The sequence below is a fragment of the Giraffa tippelskirchi genome, chromosome 1 (assembly GCF_054371585.1).
Source record: "Giraffa tippelskirchi isolate mGirTip1 chromosome 1, T2T-mGirTip1v1.2.pri, whole genome shotgun sequence".
Classification (NCBI taxonomy): Eukaryota; Metazoa; Chordata; class Mammalia; order Artiodactyla; family Giraffidae; genus Giraffa; species Giraffa tippelskirchi.
This window is the reverse complement of record NC_137275.1, coordinates 180692360-180707180: the sequence shown is the minus strand read 5'-3', so window position 1 is coordinate 180707180 and position 14821 is coordinate 180692360. Positions and strand designations below refer to the sequence as shown.

The window sequence follows — 14821 nt, the reverse complement described above, 5'->3', positions numbered from 1 at the left end:
AAATATCTGTGTAGCTGCCTCACCAATGATTCCTTCCTTAGTAAACAAAAGTTTACTAAAGCTTCCCCCTTAAGTAAAGTCCCTATCCCCTCTGGTTCAGCTTATGTGTGTTGGAGAGGTGGATCCCATCCCTGGTTCTAGAACATGGCATGCAGACTTATCTGAATTCATCAGCATAATCCTACCTTTTGTCACCTTTATTGATTCAGAAACAAGCACTGTTGTAAGATTGGGTTCCTTGGGAACAGAATCTGAGATGAGACTTGGATGCTGAAGTTTTACTGAGAGAGAAGGTTACTGATCGGGACGCGAAGAAGACAAAGTTGGGTGTGGAGAGAAAATGGCCAGCAAAGCAGGTGCAATTGCAGTTACAACCAAAGTCTCAGCTGACCCCAAGAAGTTGAGGATGGGGAAGACCCTTCAGAGCTGTCACAGATCGAAGTAAGGGGGCCGGAAGTTTGAGTTCCCACATCACCCAGTCATGGGCCTTAGGCTGCACCCTGGGACAGGGTATAAAACTTTGGGGGCCTGGTTTCCTGAGGCTAAGAGCAAGACTATTCCCAGCAGCTGAGGGACAGATGTGTTCCCCTGAAGAGTGGATCAGGGCAAACCCCTATAGTATCTCCTACAGGTACAAGTCCACAGAGATTTGCTAGGACCGCTGAGAGAAAGGCTTCCGGAAGTGACCTGTATCTGTCTGGGTATGGTCGAGGAGCTCTGGGGCTTGTCTGGAACCATCTCACATCGAGGTCAGCTTTGATGACACGGGTGCTCGGCTGAATGAAAACAACCCTATGCGCTTCCCTGGTGGCTCAGACGGTAAAGAATCTGCCTGCAGTGTGGGAGACCTGGGTTTTATCCCTGGGTCAGGAAGATCCCTGAAGAAGGGAATGGCAACCCACTCCAGTATTCTTGCCTGAGAATTCCATGGAAAGAGAAGACTGGTGGGCTACAGTCCATGGGGTTGCAAACAGTTGGACAGGACTGAGTGACTAACACTACACACTTGGATGTGGTACTTTGGTGTGAACTTCATCGTTAAGTCAGTTTTCTGGCTGTGTTTTAATTATGTGTATATGAACATAAGTGTCAGTGTTACTTCGGTACATTCTGCCAATGGGGAGCTGCATTCTCTGGCAATAACCTGCTGAGTAGCAGCTGCCTCTCTTTAAGATGGGTCACTTGGTTTCCAGCTTACTAGTGCCCACTCAGCAGAGAACTAAATCCTAATCTTCTAATAATAGTCGATAGATAATATCTAAAGTGGAAAAAACCAAAGCATAGAACAGACGCGTGTGTCTATAAATACGAGGTAAACATCAGAAGAAATAGCTAAAAACATTGGCAATAGTTGCCTGTGGGGAGACCCGTCAGGGTGGGATGGGACAAGACAAGATAGCTGGTTTTGTTGGGAAGCCTTGAAATGCTCTTTAATTTGAAACTCGGTGTATCACCCGTTGATAATGCATGTCTTGGGGCAGCTTGCACTGCTCTGGGACTCTCCCATCTCCTAGTTCTCTGGTCTTTCTCTGTCTTTCTTCAGGGTAAATGCTGGTTGATAATAATTTAAAGCTACCCTTTCTCTCTTTATTATTTTAAGCACTCTGCTCTACTACTTCTGATCCATATTTCTTCCACAAGATCATCTTGGAGTGCCCCCTGCCCAATCTCCAACTTGCATGAGGAGGTAACCAAGGTCTCTCCCAGGTCTCACATGCTATGAGGCCTAAAATATATGTGGAAATATTTAACAAGTCATGAGAATGAATCTCTTTCATTTACTTAATATTATTAGCCATTTTTTCTTTTGTCATGTTAAATGAAAAATATACACAACCTAAAAGTCAAGAATTATGTTTTATTTGGCAGACAAAACAGAGCACTTAAACCCAGGACACAGCCTATCAGATTATCACTGAGACTGCTCTGAGGAGGTAAGGGAGGAGGAGCTAGGATATATAGGAGTATTTGCAACAAAGAGCAGGTAGTCGGAACTTCAAATGATTTGTTGTGTAGTCACTAATTTGTGACCAACTCTTTGCATGCCAGGCTTCCCTGTCCTTCACTATCTCCCAGAGTTTGCTCAAACTCATGCTCAGGGATGGAACCCATACCCCCTGCAGTGGAATCACAGTGTCTTAACCATTGGACCACCAGGAAAGTCCAAAATATTATTGTTAATTGAAGAAAACCAGACACCTCAAGTTAATGAATTTAATCCTTATCTGTGTATGGGAAGATGCAGAAGTCTGGGCTCAGTGAAATCATTCCTTTGATAGGCACCTCAGCTTTTCTGTGACCAGTACCCTGTGTTTTCCTATCCTGAGTCTCCTCAGGGTACACCATTGTGGGTGGCTGCAGAGGCTGCTGACTTGATAGCTGGCATCCGGTTTGTATCCTGAGTTCCCTCAGGGCTCACCATTGGGGTGTTGTAAGGTGATAACTTGATGGCTGCAACATCCTTTGTTTACTGATGTGGCAGGCAACATTTTGTTACTCACAGTCAGATGAAACAGCCATTTACTGAGCACCAACCAAGAGCCACGTGTGACACCAAATGCCATCATGTGGTTTTGCTATCACATTGTTTGGCTGTTTTAACATCTCTTCATGCCCTAAAGTGTTTCTTTCCTCAGTTTAACCATCTATAAAATGTATACAAGGTTATAAGGATTAAATGAGTCAATGTTTATAAAGCCTTTTGAAAAGTACTTAGCATAAAGTTATTAATTAGTACATTTGGACAGCGCTCTGTGTGTGTGTGTGTGTGTGTGTGTGTGTGTGTGTACTGGGCTTCAGAGATAATAAGAAGATACTGTTAAGAAATACCTTTTAAGAGAGACAAAAAGTGATGTTGTGTATTGTAACTGTGATACAAGGTGACAAGATCTTATGTCAGGAGTACCACATAAGGAACACAACCAAAGCTCTGTAAGAACCTAGACTGAGGGAAGGGACCAAATTTTCTGGGGTGGGGTTGGGGGTGGAGGCCCAGGAAGATTTCATCAAGGGAATGTCATTTAAAAAATAATAATTTTATTTATTTATGGCTTTGCTGGGTCTTTACTGCTGCACGGGGTTTGGGAGTAGTTACTCTGCTGTGCTGTGAGGGCTTCTCACTGCAGTGGATTCTCTTGTTGTGGAACATGGGCTTTAGGGCATGCAGGCTTCAGCAGTTGAAGGGAATGTCATTTTAAATGGACTTCAAACAACAGGTAGTAGCCTTCCAGGTTGAGAGAAAGGATATTTCAAGTATAGACTAGCATTAGGCAAAGTTCAAAGAAGTAGTTTTGAAGGGCTTAGCATGTTAGGGGAATAAGGACAAATGTTTCATACTTTCAGAGTTACAGCTATTGAAAGACCTAGCAAAGAGAACTTCCAGGGTTAGAAAACCCTCCAGCAGCTTTAATATTCTGGATGGAAAGAAGCTCTCATGCTTCTTTTATTTTTTTATTTTATTTTATTTTGGGGGTGCTGTGCCATGTGGCATGTGGGATTTTAGTTCCCTGACCAGGGATCAAACCCATTCCTCCGCAGTGGAAGCTCCAGAGATCTTAACCACTGGACTGCCAGGGAACTCCCCTCGTGCTTCCTTTAATGTGCAACCTTTCCTTTTTTTTTTTAATTGTAAAATATAACAAAATTCACCATTTTAACCATATAGAAAGAGACAATTTAGTAGCATTTAGTTGTGCAACCACCACCACTACTTAGTTCCAGAACATTTTCATTCCCCCCTGAAGGAAACCCCATACCCATTAACCAGTCACTTCCCCTTCTGGCCTCCCCTAGCCCCCGGAAACTCCTTACCAGCACAAAGTGATAGTCATGTCCCCGTATCCAACCTGAGGCCTCCCCACCTCAGCTTCTCATTGCCAGTGAAAACTTGGCCACTTTCTGCAAAGCTGAGATTAGTTAACAGAGCAATCTCTATAGATGCCTCTCATGGACATTTTATATAAGTTGAGTCATATAATTTGAAGTCTTTCAATACTATGAAAAAGCCAACTAACATCTTAAGATTATTATGAAAATAATTTTGACCTTATGGACCCCTTGAAAGAGTATCGGGATCCCCCAGAGGTCTGCAGAGCAGACTCTGAGAACTGTTGGTCTAGGTCATCCAGGGTGTGGGGTGTCAGCCAGCTCCCCATGACAGCTTCTGTCCCAGCACAAAGTGATGGTCATGTCCCCATATCCAACCTGAGGCCTCCTCACCTCAGCTTCTCATTTACAATAAAATCTTGGCTACTTCCTACAAAGCTGAGATTAGTAACAGAGCAGTGGATTCATGTTCAAACTGTTTGAAGGAACCAAACCATCAAATGAGGACACATTTTTATGAGTAATAAATCTAAATGTGATTTAAAAAAAACCGTACCACAAACTGATTTCCAATAAACTTCTGATCACTTCTTACCACTGTCATTACATTTTATAATCACAGTAATTACCTGTTACCTGTGATGAGAGCTGTCATGTACTTTTGAATATCAAGCAGCAGCCATGGCATAAATTGCTAGCCCCTTTCTCCTCTAATGATCACAGCTTATTTTATTCTTCAAGTATTCTTCTCAGAGTAATTAGCACGCTTATTATACAGCATATTCAAATGTTAATGTGCACACCAAACTGATGCTATTGTGAGACCCATTTTGCTCAGGAGCTAAAATTATGTTGCCATTTTGCTTGATGCTCGAGACTCCATGCTTGAAACCTGTTTCCCACATACAAGGAGCCAAGGTTATTTACTGAGAATGCTGAGCTAGAATGAGAGGAGTGACACTTAATATAGAACCTGAAAGCTGAATGGGTCAGCACATACAGGGCCTACACATTTTGAATTAGTTATCCATCACTGTGGAGACAATCAATATTTGAGCAGACTGGCTTTGGAGCCTGTTTAACATAGTTTCTCCAGGGTCTCTACCAAACTTCGCCTCTGTAGAGGTTAAACCATCCGAATCACAGTTTTGTCAATTGGAAACATTTTCCTCAATCTGAGCTGAAATCTGCTCGAGTTTTCACGCGTCTGTTTTTGCTCTGCCCTCTGGAGCCATGTAAAACATGTCTGCTTTCTGTCCTGTGACTATCCTTTAGAGATTTAGGACAGTGACATTGTCCCCACGGTCTGCTCTTGTAAGGATCAATTGTTCCAGGTCCTTATGGGACAGGTTACCAGTTCATTCACCACTGTGGTGATTCAACTTGTCAATGTCCCCTCTTGAAATAAAAACAGTGAGGCACTCAGAACCTGAAGCAATGATCCCGGTGTGGTCTGGTCAGCGTGGAAATCAGTAGGTCTCTTTGGATGTGAATGCTTTTGTTGGATATGATTCCATTCGTGCTTTCCCAGAGTATATTGTCTTTCTCGTTATCCATCATTGATTCCTGATTAGCTAAAACTACCAAATCTTTTAAGCCATATATTGGTACTTAGGCAATTATCCGTTTAGATCCCAAAATAGGATCTGAGATTTATCACCATTACATCGCATCTTGTTAAATTTGGCCCAGTGCTTTGGTCTATCAAGAACCTTTTCTGTGTCCTGAATCAATCCTTTCCATCAACAGGTGTAATCAACTTATCGATATTGCTATCTGTTTATAAATCAAAGCTTAAAATGCCTGACAGGAGAGGTCTCAGGAGAGAGCTCTCCACCTATTTTCAGAGACCTCAAATCAAAGTATTTATTCAACCAGTTATGTCTCTCTCCCTCCCCATCCAAATATGCACACCTCTATTCCAACTCTAACTCAAGCTGGCAGGGAGGGAAAACACCAAAGGATATTCCAGGTTACTAGCTGGCCGATTAAAGTGACCTAGAAAAGAAACAGAAAAAGACGGGAGGGAGTGGATAAGGCCTGGTGAAGAGTCCAGCGTGGGAAAACAGGTTCTCTGAAGCTATTTTCTCTGGGCCAACACACCAACACAGGCTGGGGGGGGGGGGTATTAAGGTATGAGTCACATGGAAGATAGTCCAGGGCTCTGCTGTGATGAGAGATAGAGGAAATCAATAACCAGGAAACAGGACCAATATTGGAAGTTAGGAGTTAGTCAATTAGTACATCAAACTGGAGGGACTAGGCAGAAGAGAACAGAGACAGGCATAAGGAGTGAAGCAAAGAAAGACCACATGAAACAGAATCTCCGCTTGCTAAATGGGCTCCAGAGCTGTGCTGTCCAACTTGATAGCCACTAGCTACAGGTGGCTATTTAAATTAACATTCATAAAAATTAAATTTAAAATATCAGTTCTTTAGTCACATTAGCCATATTTAAAGTGTTCAATAGCCACATGTGATTCATGGCTACCATATTGGATCATACAGAAGAACATTCCCAACATTGTAGAAATTCCTATTGGACAGTTCTGGTCTAGAACATGCTACATGTACTTCTTAAAAAGGGCTAGGGACTTCCCTGGTGGTTCAGAGGTTAAGACTCTGTGCTTCTAATGCAGAGGGTGCTGGTTTGATCCCTGGCTGGAGAACAAAGATCCCGCATGCTTCATGGTGTGGCCAATAAATAAATAAATAAGGGCCAAGAAAGGTAGGATATCATTGTAATGTACTTATATTCTCTTTGCTTTCTCCTTCATGACCCAGCTCAAACATCACTTCTTCTGGGAATTCACCACATGTATGAGCTGTGATTGTATGCTATAGGCAGCCAAGCATTCTGAGTTACACAGTTGTTAGTGGTCACGCATGGGTCTAGACAGTACTTAGTATGGAGATCCTGGCACAGTTATTTGTCAATCCTTAACCAAAATGTGTGGCTTCCCTGGTAGCTCAGCTGGCAAAGAATCCACCTGCCATGCAGGAGACCTTGGTTCGATTCCTATGTTGGGAAGATCCCCTGGAGAAGGGATAGGCTACCCACTCCAGTATTCATGGGCTTCTCTGGTGGCTCAGATGGTAAAGAATCCGCCTGCAATGTGGGAGACCTGGGTTCAATCCCTGGGTTGGAAAGATAACCTGGAGGAGGGCATGGCAACCCACTCCAGTGTTTTGCCTGGAAAATCCCCATGGACAAAGGAGCCTAGTGGGCTACATTCCATGGGGTCGCAAAGAGTCGGACATGACTGAGTGACTTAGCACAGCACAGCACAACAAAACTGTGGCCTTTCTCTTTCTGGGGAAGACGTCCTCCTGGACAAAACAATTAGCTTTGGGACTAAGACTCATGGGACAGGAAGGGAAGGATGAGGAACTCTGGCCTAGCCAGCCAGGATTGCTGACTCCACCATTGTAGCTTTAAAAATAATTTGTGATGAAAGCTTTTGATCTCCTGTCCATAAACATTACATAGGCCATCTCAGCCAGGCAGTCAAGAAATGGAAATCAAGGATTGTTATTTGCTTGATGCAAGATATCTTGTCATCTTACCTGTGGGCCCCCACAAAATTTTCAGTCTGCCTTCTTTCTCTTTTAATTTCCTGTGCTGTTGCTCTTGGAATTTCTCATAAGATCTATCGATTCTTCATTCTAAATCTGTCTAGAATCTGTCCCTTCCTCTAATACCCTCAGTAAATTTATCTTCTCTCTCTTTTCTCACCCAGCTCCCATGATGCTCTAAGAACTTTAGCTGACCATGACATTCTCCTTCCTGAAACCCCACAATATCATAAAGGCTCTTCCTTGGGGCACCAGCTAGCCCTTTCAGTCTCTGATATGTAACACAAATGCCAGCTTCTCTGTTACTACACTCAGAACCAAGTTGCCCTCTCACATCCCTCTGCCTTTGTATCCTCGAAGCTCTTCCTGTCTGAAATGCTGTACCCCTCCCCCCCGGGACCCCGCCACCTTTAATCCCCTTGGAGAATGTCTACACCCTTGTTTAGATTTTAATCTTACAGCCTCTGAGAAGCCCACCGTGAGCCCTCAGACAGACTCAAGGGATCCATCAGTTGTTCCCAAACACTGTATGGGCATTGGTCATAACATAGCCTGTACATAAAACACTCCTGGGTCTGTTTCTCCCACTAAACTGTGAGGTCTCAAGGGCGGGCAGCATTTCTGACTCATCTTTTACCCCGGGCGGCAAGCACAGGACCTGACTCATAACAAACACTTACTAAACGCCTGCTAGAAAGAACAACCATCTGTGCCATCATGAGGTTCTGCTATGAGGGTCCTCTGTGTAGTTTGCTGCCTCGCTCCTCAGGGTTCACCCACACTCATAGAGGCTGAGGGCCAAGAGGCACTGGTAGCTGAGGATGGATGGAAAAGCAGGAGGCCTGCAGTTGCTCCCACTGAAAGCCTCCCTGTGTGCATATGACTTGTTCCCTCGCAGACTCCATGACCTGCACAAGCCCATTCATTGTCTTTCATGAAAAAGACACAGGACCCCTTGGAGAATGTTCTTGTAGGGACACATCTGTGGGTAAACTCTATAGGGGAGAATTATGGGCAAGGGGGAGAAACATCTTAATAGAATGAAGAGGGATGACACATTGCTACTCTTGCTTAGCATGGGGAGGTCACTGGCAGGGAAATGAAGGTGCTGGTAACAAGGCTTCTTATGTTTTAGAAAATACAGCATATCCAGTGGTTACCAAGACTTTGGACTTCTATCATATTCTTGAGCCCGTTATCCACCCTGAGGGGCAGGCAAGACAGAACAGGGTTGTTATTTATAGATAAGGAAACTAATATCCAGAGAGGTGAAGTGACTTGCCCAAGGGCATGTTTTGAGCAAAGACCTGCAAAAATGAAGTGACTTTCCCAGGGTTTGTTGTAAAGTAATAATCAGAACTATAATTCATGGGGTTATTTGTAAAAGTCTCTGTGGGGTTTTCTTTGAGAAAATTTTTGAAATGAGAAATATTTTCTAGTAAATTGAGTCTGTACAGGGTTTTCAGACATCTCTTGGGAAATTTGGCTAGATGACATGAAAGATTTCTTCCAGCCCTGAAATTCTATGAACTGTTTTCTGCTGTGTCCCAGGTTCACATAACTCCATACAGTACAATTATAAGTTTGCAAATAATTTCCAAAACAAATAGCTCTCCTGCCCATTTAAGCATCCCTGTCTGACTTACCAAAAAGTCTCAAGCCCATTTCTTACTTAGTGTATCACCTAGTCATCAATCTATTTTTTCCACTCTAACTCCCCACTCTGTGCCAACTCTGTTACTTGACCAGCTGTTCACTTCTTCTGTCAGAGATAACTAGAATATAGAGCTAAAGGTATAATTTCTATGTAAGACTAGAAAGCAGAACTGTCACCATGTATTATTGAGATCTTAATTTAATTTCCACTAAAGGGGAATTGAATTGACTGGGTTAGTGAAGGTTCATGGTACTCATTGGCTTCCCTGGTGGCTCAGATGGTAAAGCATCTGCCTGCAATGCAGGAGACCCAGGTTCAACCCCTGGGTTGGGAAGATCCCCTGAAGAAGGAAATAGCAACCCATTACAGGACCCTTGCCTGGAAAATCCCATGGACAGAGGAGCCTGGTAGGCTACCGTCCATGGGGTTGCAAAGAGTCAGACATGACTGAGTGACTTCACTTTCTTTCACTTTCTGTGGTACTCATTCCTCCTCAGAGAGATGTCTGAATCCTTGTGGGTGTCATATTGGGTAGTGGGATACAGGAATACAGTTTTACATAGATCAGGGTAGGAGTAGGATTTTTCTAGAAAGGAAAGTCTGTCTTGGTTGGATGAACCAAGTTATTTAAATTCTGCCTGATAATTCTGTCCAGTCTCCTTGCTTGAGAACAAAGTATTGTACACCCATCCGAACTGGATAAAAACAGAAGTTAATAGCAGCTCTGTGGAAATAGATACCCTACTTATCTTCTAATCCAAGAGTCCAGGCTCTATCTGCTGCACCACACACTCTTCAAGGTGATAATTACTCTCATTAGTTAGTGTTTCCTGAGAAGTGAAGTATGGTATCCAATTTCAGTAATGAAGGCTATAGCAATAATAACATGTAACAGACTATTTTATTTTCATCAAGAAGACCAAGTCCATCAGATAGAAGAACTATGGGTAATTCTGGGTATATTGCTGGATATCTCTGAAAATGGTTATCCTGTGGGGGGTTATTTTAATTTCTCTCTTGACTACCAAGAACATTCTGACACTTAAAAATAAGATGTTCTTGTTGCTGATGGGGAGGGGAGGGCTCATCACAAAGCACTGGACCAGGACTTCCCTGGTGGCACAATGGATAAGAATCTGCCTGCCAATGTAGGGGATATGGGTTTGATTCGGAAAGATTCCACATGCCTTGGAGCAACTAAGTCCATGCGCCACAACTACTGAGCTTGCGTGCTGTAACCACTGAAGCCCAGGCACCTAGAGCCCATGCTCCATAGCAAGAGAAGCCACCACAATGAAAGGCCCTTGTACCACAGCAAAGAGTAGCCCCCTCTCACCACAACTAGAGAAAGCTTGCTCACAGTAACAAAGACCCAGTGCAACCATAAGTAAACAAATAAATATGAAAATTAAAAAATAATAATAATAAAAAAATCTTTACAAAGCACTGGGCCAGGACTGCTTGCTTTTTTCTTCCAGTGGAACATCAGACTTTGCTACATGACTCCCACATTGGTGTCTATCACAGCTGAGAACGGCTGGCTTTCCTAAAATGAGATGAGAGTATTAACAATAGAGGGTGACAATACAGAACATAAAGAAGCACAAAGGAAGTCTTCATCCTCACGTTGAACTTGCCCAGGATACATGCTGATAAAATCAAATCTGATCACGTCTTGAGCTCCATCTGTTAAGAGTGTTCACAGCCTCTTAGGAGAATACCAACGAGGAAAGACCTGGAAATATGTTTTCTGCCTGCCCAAATAATTCCCTCTCTTCCCTCTCCAACCTGGCTAAAAATACAACCAAAGTGTCACTAAAACACACACACACACAAAATACAAAGCCTAACATTTGTTGAACAGATTGTGGCAGAATATCAGTTAGCTTAGTGTTCGATATGCAAACATCCTCGATGCTAATTCATCCAGAAGAGGACTTGTAGGGAGGGGGAACAGAGAGCATCAGAGAATAAGGGAGCAAGGTTGGCTGCCTGTAAGGGGAAATGTTAGTCTAGTTGACAGGTGAGAATTGTGCAATTGCCTTTTATGTCCATCTAGTGGTAGCAGTTCTAGCTCGAGTCCCCTCTACCTCAACTTGTTCAGGTGATGACCGTTTACTTGAATATATACCTTGTGCTGGGCCCTCAGCAGGCACTGGACCTGAACCATTTGGAAGGTTGCAATTCATCAGCCAAGTTCAAGGACTCGTCTGCTGCTGCTGCTGCTGCTAAGTCGCTTCAGTCGTGTCCGACTCTGTGCAACCCCATAGACGGCAGCCCACCGGGCTCCATCGACCCTGGGATTCTCCAGGCAAGAATACTGGAGTGGGTTGCCATTTCCTTCTCCAGTGCATGAAAGAGAAAAGTGAAAGTGAAGCCGCTCAGTCGTGTCCGACCCCTAGCGACCCCATAGACTGCAGCCTACTAGGCTCCTCCGTCCATGGGATTTTCCAGGCAAGAGTACTGGAGTGGGTTGCCATTGCCTTCTCCGAAGGACTCATCTAGGTTATTCTAACTCTAAACTTCAAGCCCAGGGGACGTAATCTGCTGGAAGCAAGGAGGTGAAGTTTCCAAATTAAGAAGACTAATGTGGGGCTTCCCTAGTGGTCTAGTGGTTAGGAATCTGCCTGCTAATGCAGGGGACATGGGTTTGATCCCTGATACAGGAAGATCCCACATGTCTCAGGTGGGACAACTAAGACCATGTACCATAGCTACTGAGATGGCATGCTGCAACTACTGAAGCCGTGCACCTAGAACTTGTACTTCACAACAAGAGAAGCCCCTCCCTGCAATGAGAAGCCCCTCCCTGCAATGAGAGGCCTCTCCCTGCAATGAGAAGCCAATGCACTGCAACTAGAGAGTAGCCCCCACTCGCCTCAATGAAGACCCAGCACAGCCAAGTTAATTAATTTTTTAAAATTATGAAAAAATATTTTTAAAAAGATGAAAGCACCATGTTAGGTTCTAGTACATATTCTATGCCAGAGTAGTTACAACTCCAAGGGATTACGAAAGAGCAAAAATGGGAGAGGTTAACGTTCAACTAGAGACCCTGTGGAGAGTAGCTGATATGAATAACAGTGGGTCAGTGACAGGACAGGGAATGATTTTGAGTCTTTTGCTCTGTCCCTTTTGAATTATAAATGAGTTACTGTAAAGGAAAGTTTGGTTTTAGGATAATTTGGACATGATCTAGAAATTATGTGAAATAAAAAGAATTCGGTGGTTAATTGCATAGGCTAGCATTTCTTAAGAGGTGGTATGTACTCATTCCGCTTGGGGTAGTACAGAAAATTTCAGATGAAATATCTTTTACTTCAACAGTTCAGTGTTTATTTGAATGTGTCTTAGAAGAATCTGTCATACCACAAACCTGTGATTTCACAGGTGTATTGTTGGTTTTCCACTGACATTGGTGATATGAAATTTTCATTTTAAATACTTTCAGTAAAAATAAGTTTATTTGAAGAAATCATTGCTGCTGCTACTGCTGCTAAATCGCTTCAGTCGTGTCCAACTCTGTGTGACCCCATAGATGGCAGCCCACCAGGCTCCCCCGTCCCTGGGATTCTCCAGGCAAGAACACTGGAGTGGATTGCCATTTCCTTCTCCAATGTATGAAAGTGAAAAGGGAAAGTGAAGTCGCTTAGTCATTTCTGACTCTTAGTGACCCCATGGTCTGCAGCCTATCAGGCTCCTCCGTCCATGGGATTTTCCAGGCAAGAGTACTGGAGTGGGGTGCCATTGTCCTCTCATTAAATAAATAATAATACAGACGATGTTATGACAAGAATATGGCAAAAATCATGAAGAGAGAATGTAACAATTGGAAAGTTTGGGAAATGTTTCATCAAACCAGAGGATAAGGTAGATTGACTTGTAGACAGAAGGGTTCCGAATAACAGTCAGGTAAAGAGAAAATGGTAGAACTCTCAGAGGATCTGGATTCCGGTTCCAGCTGCCACTAGGCCTGTATGACATTGGCTCCCTCTATAAAATAACTCATGCCTCACTTAGCTTTATTATTTAGTGGTTCTATTTCACTTACTGTTATTGAGATTATGAACAATCATGACAGCCAGAGCAGGAAAGTCTGCTATGTGCCAGATGCCTTCCAACAGTCATCATTTGTTTTTTAATAAAATTATTTATTTATTTTTTTTGGCCGCACTGCATGGCATGTGGGCTCTTAATTCCCCAAGCAGGGATTGAATCTGCACCCCTGCATTGGAAGATGGAGTCTTAACCACTGAATGGCCGGGGAAGTCCTCAAGAGTCATCATTCTTAATTCTCATAATAGTCATGAAAGGTAAGTGTAGTAATACCCATTTCATATATGAGGGAATCGATGCTGGAAGATCTTGGCCACACAGAACCTGATTTGAATGAACTTAGATCTGACTCTGGAGCCTGTGTTTGTTCCTCTGAGCTTGACTGTGTCATAGTAGCAAATTCCTATTCATGCTCAAAACTAAGCTCGAGGTCACATATTCCAGGAAAACTCTTTTGACCTCATCTCTCCATCTTGGTTGGATGTCCCACCTCTGTATTCCCTTAATTTTCTATGAAGGTTTCTATTTGCATTTGTATTCCCAGCGCCCTACATACTTTGAGGGCACAGATTACATAGTCAACAAATTGCAGAAAGAGGGAGAGGATGAGGGAGAGGAAAAAGGGAAAGAAAGAGAGAAGGGACTGAAAAAGAAAATATATTGCTGCCTTATTCTATTATATATGGAAGGGGTAGAATTGAGAGGCAGGACAGTTAGGTGGTTAAGCAAATGGCCTCCTATATTCAAACCACCCAATTTTGCCACTTTCTAGATGTGTGACTTAGGACACAGGTTCAATACCTGTGCTTCAGTTTCTTCATCTACAGAATAGAGATATCAATAGTACCTACCTTAAAAGCTGTTGTAAAGACTAAACGAATTATCATATATAAAGTACCTAGAAGACTGCCGGGGATAAGACAAGCAGGTACTCAATAGATATTGGCTGTTATTATTTCCATAATAAAAGGGGAAAGGGTTAATACTATTGTAAAGTGAAGAAAACACTTAGTACTATTACACACATAGAACCTCATCATTTTCCCAATTCTACTTGTTGACCAATGTAGAGTCATTCCAAAGCAGTTATAATTAAAGAGAATTACAGCTAGAGGATGCACTATTTAATATCTTTATCCTTCCACTTCTATGACAGCAAAATTAAAGACTCTATCTCTACTCTTAGAACATCCTGAAATACTGATATTAAAATTATCACACTGAATTATATTCTAAATTTAATTACTTGCTGTCTACCACCCTCAACTAGACTAAGTTCCTTGGAGGAAAGGACTCCTGTTTGTTTCCTCTCCAGTTCTTAGTAAAGGAGATGGCATGAAGTAAGTGTTCAATAAATGTTTGCTGAACGAATATTATAGAAAACATGTGTGCACGTGAACAGTAAGATGAAAAACATTACATGATATTTATCATAAAGAGGCTCAAATCAAGTGACACTTCAGCTCAGAAAGGAGAAATCACCTCTATGTACGGAAGGTAGTAGAAAAGAATGAATGGTTAAATCTATGAACTTTGGAGTCAGACTGCTTCGGTCTTGAGCCCTAACTACAGCACTTATGAGCTTATGTGACCTTGGGATGTAATCTAAATTCTTTAAACCATAATTTCCTCACCAGAGAAATGGGGATAATACTCCTTAGATGAATTAAGTGATCTCAAGTGTTTGTAACATGTTGTAACATGTCA

General features: G+C 42.7%; 1 long non-coding RNA gene and 1 other non-coding gene across 2 annotated transcripts; one reads left to right on the top strand and one right to left on the bottom strand.

The window, feature by feature from the left end:
- Positions 1 to 2209: 2209 nt before the first annotated feature.
- Positions 2210 to 14805, bottom strand: LOC145514252 (uncharacterized). Its single transcript, XR_014059988.1, has 3 exons — positions 14749 to 14805; positions 3811 to 3905; positions 2210 to 2451 (listed from the first exon to the last, which is right to left on the bottom strand). It is a non-coding gene; the product is annotated as an uncharacterized LOC145514252 (long non-coding RNA).
- Positions 9321 to 9392, top strand: TRNAC-GCA (transfer RNA cysteine (anticodon GCA)). The gene has a single exon. It is a non-coding gene; the product is annotated as a tRNA-Cys (tRNA).
- Positions 14806 to 14821: the final 16 nt, after the last annotated feature.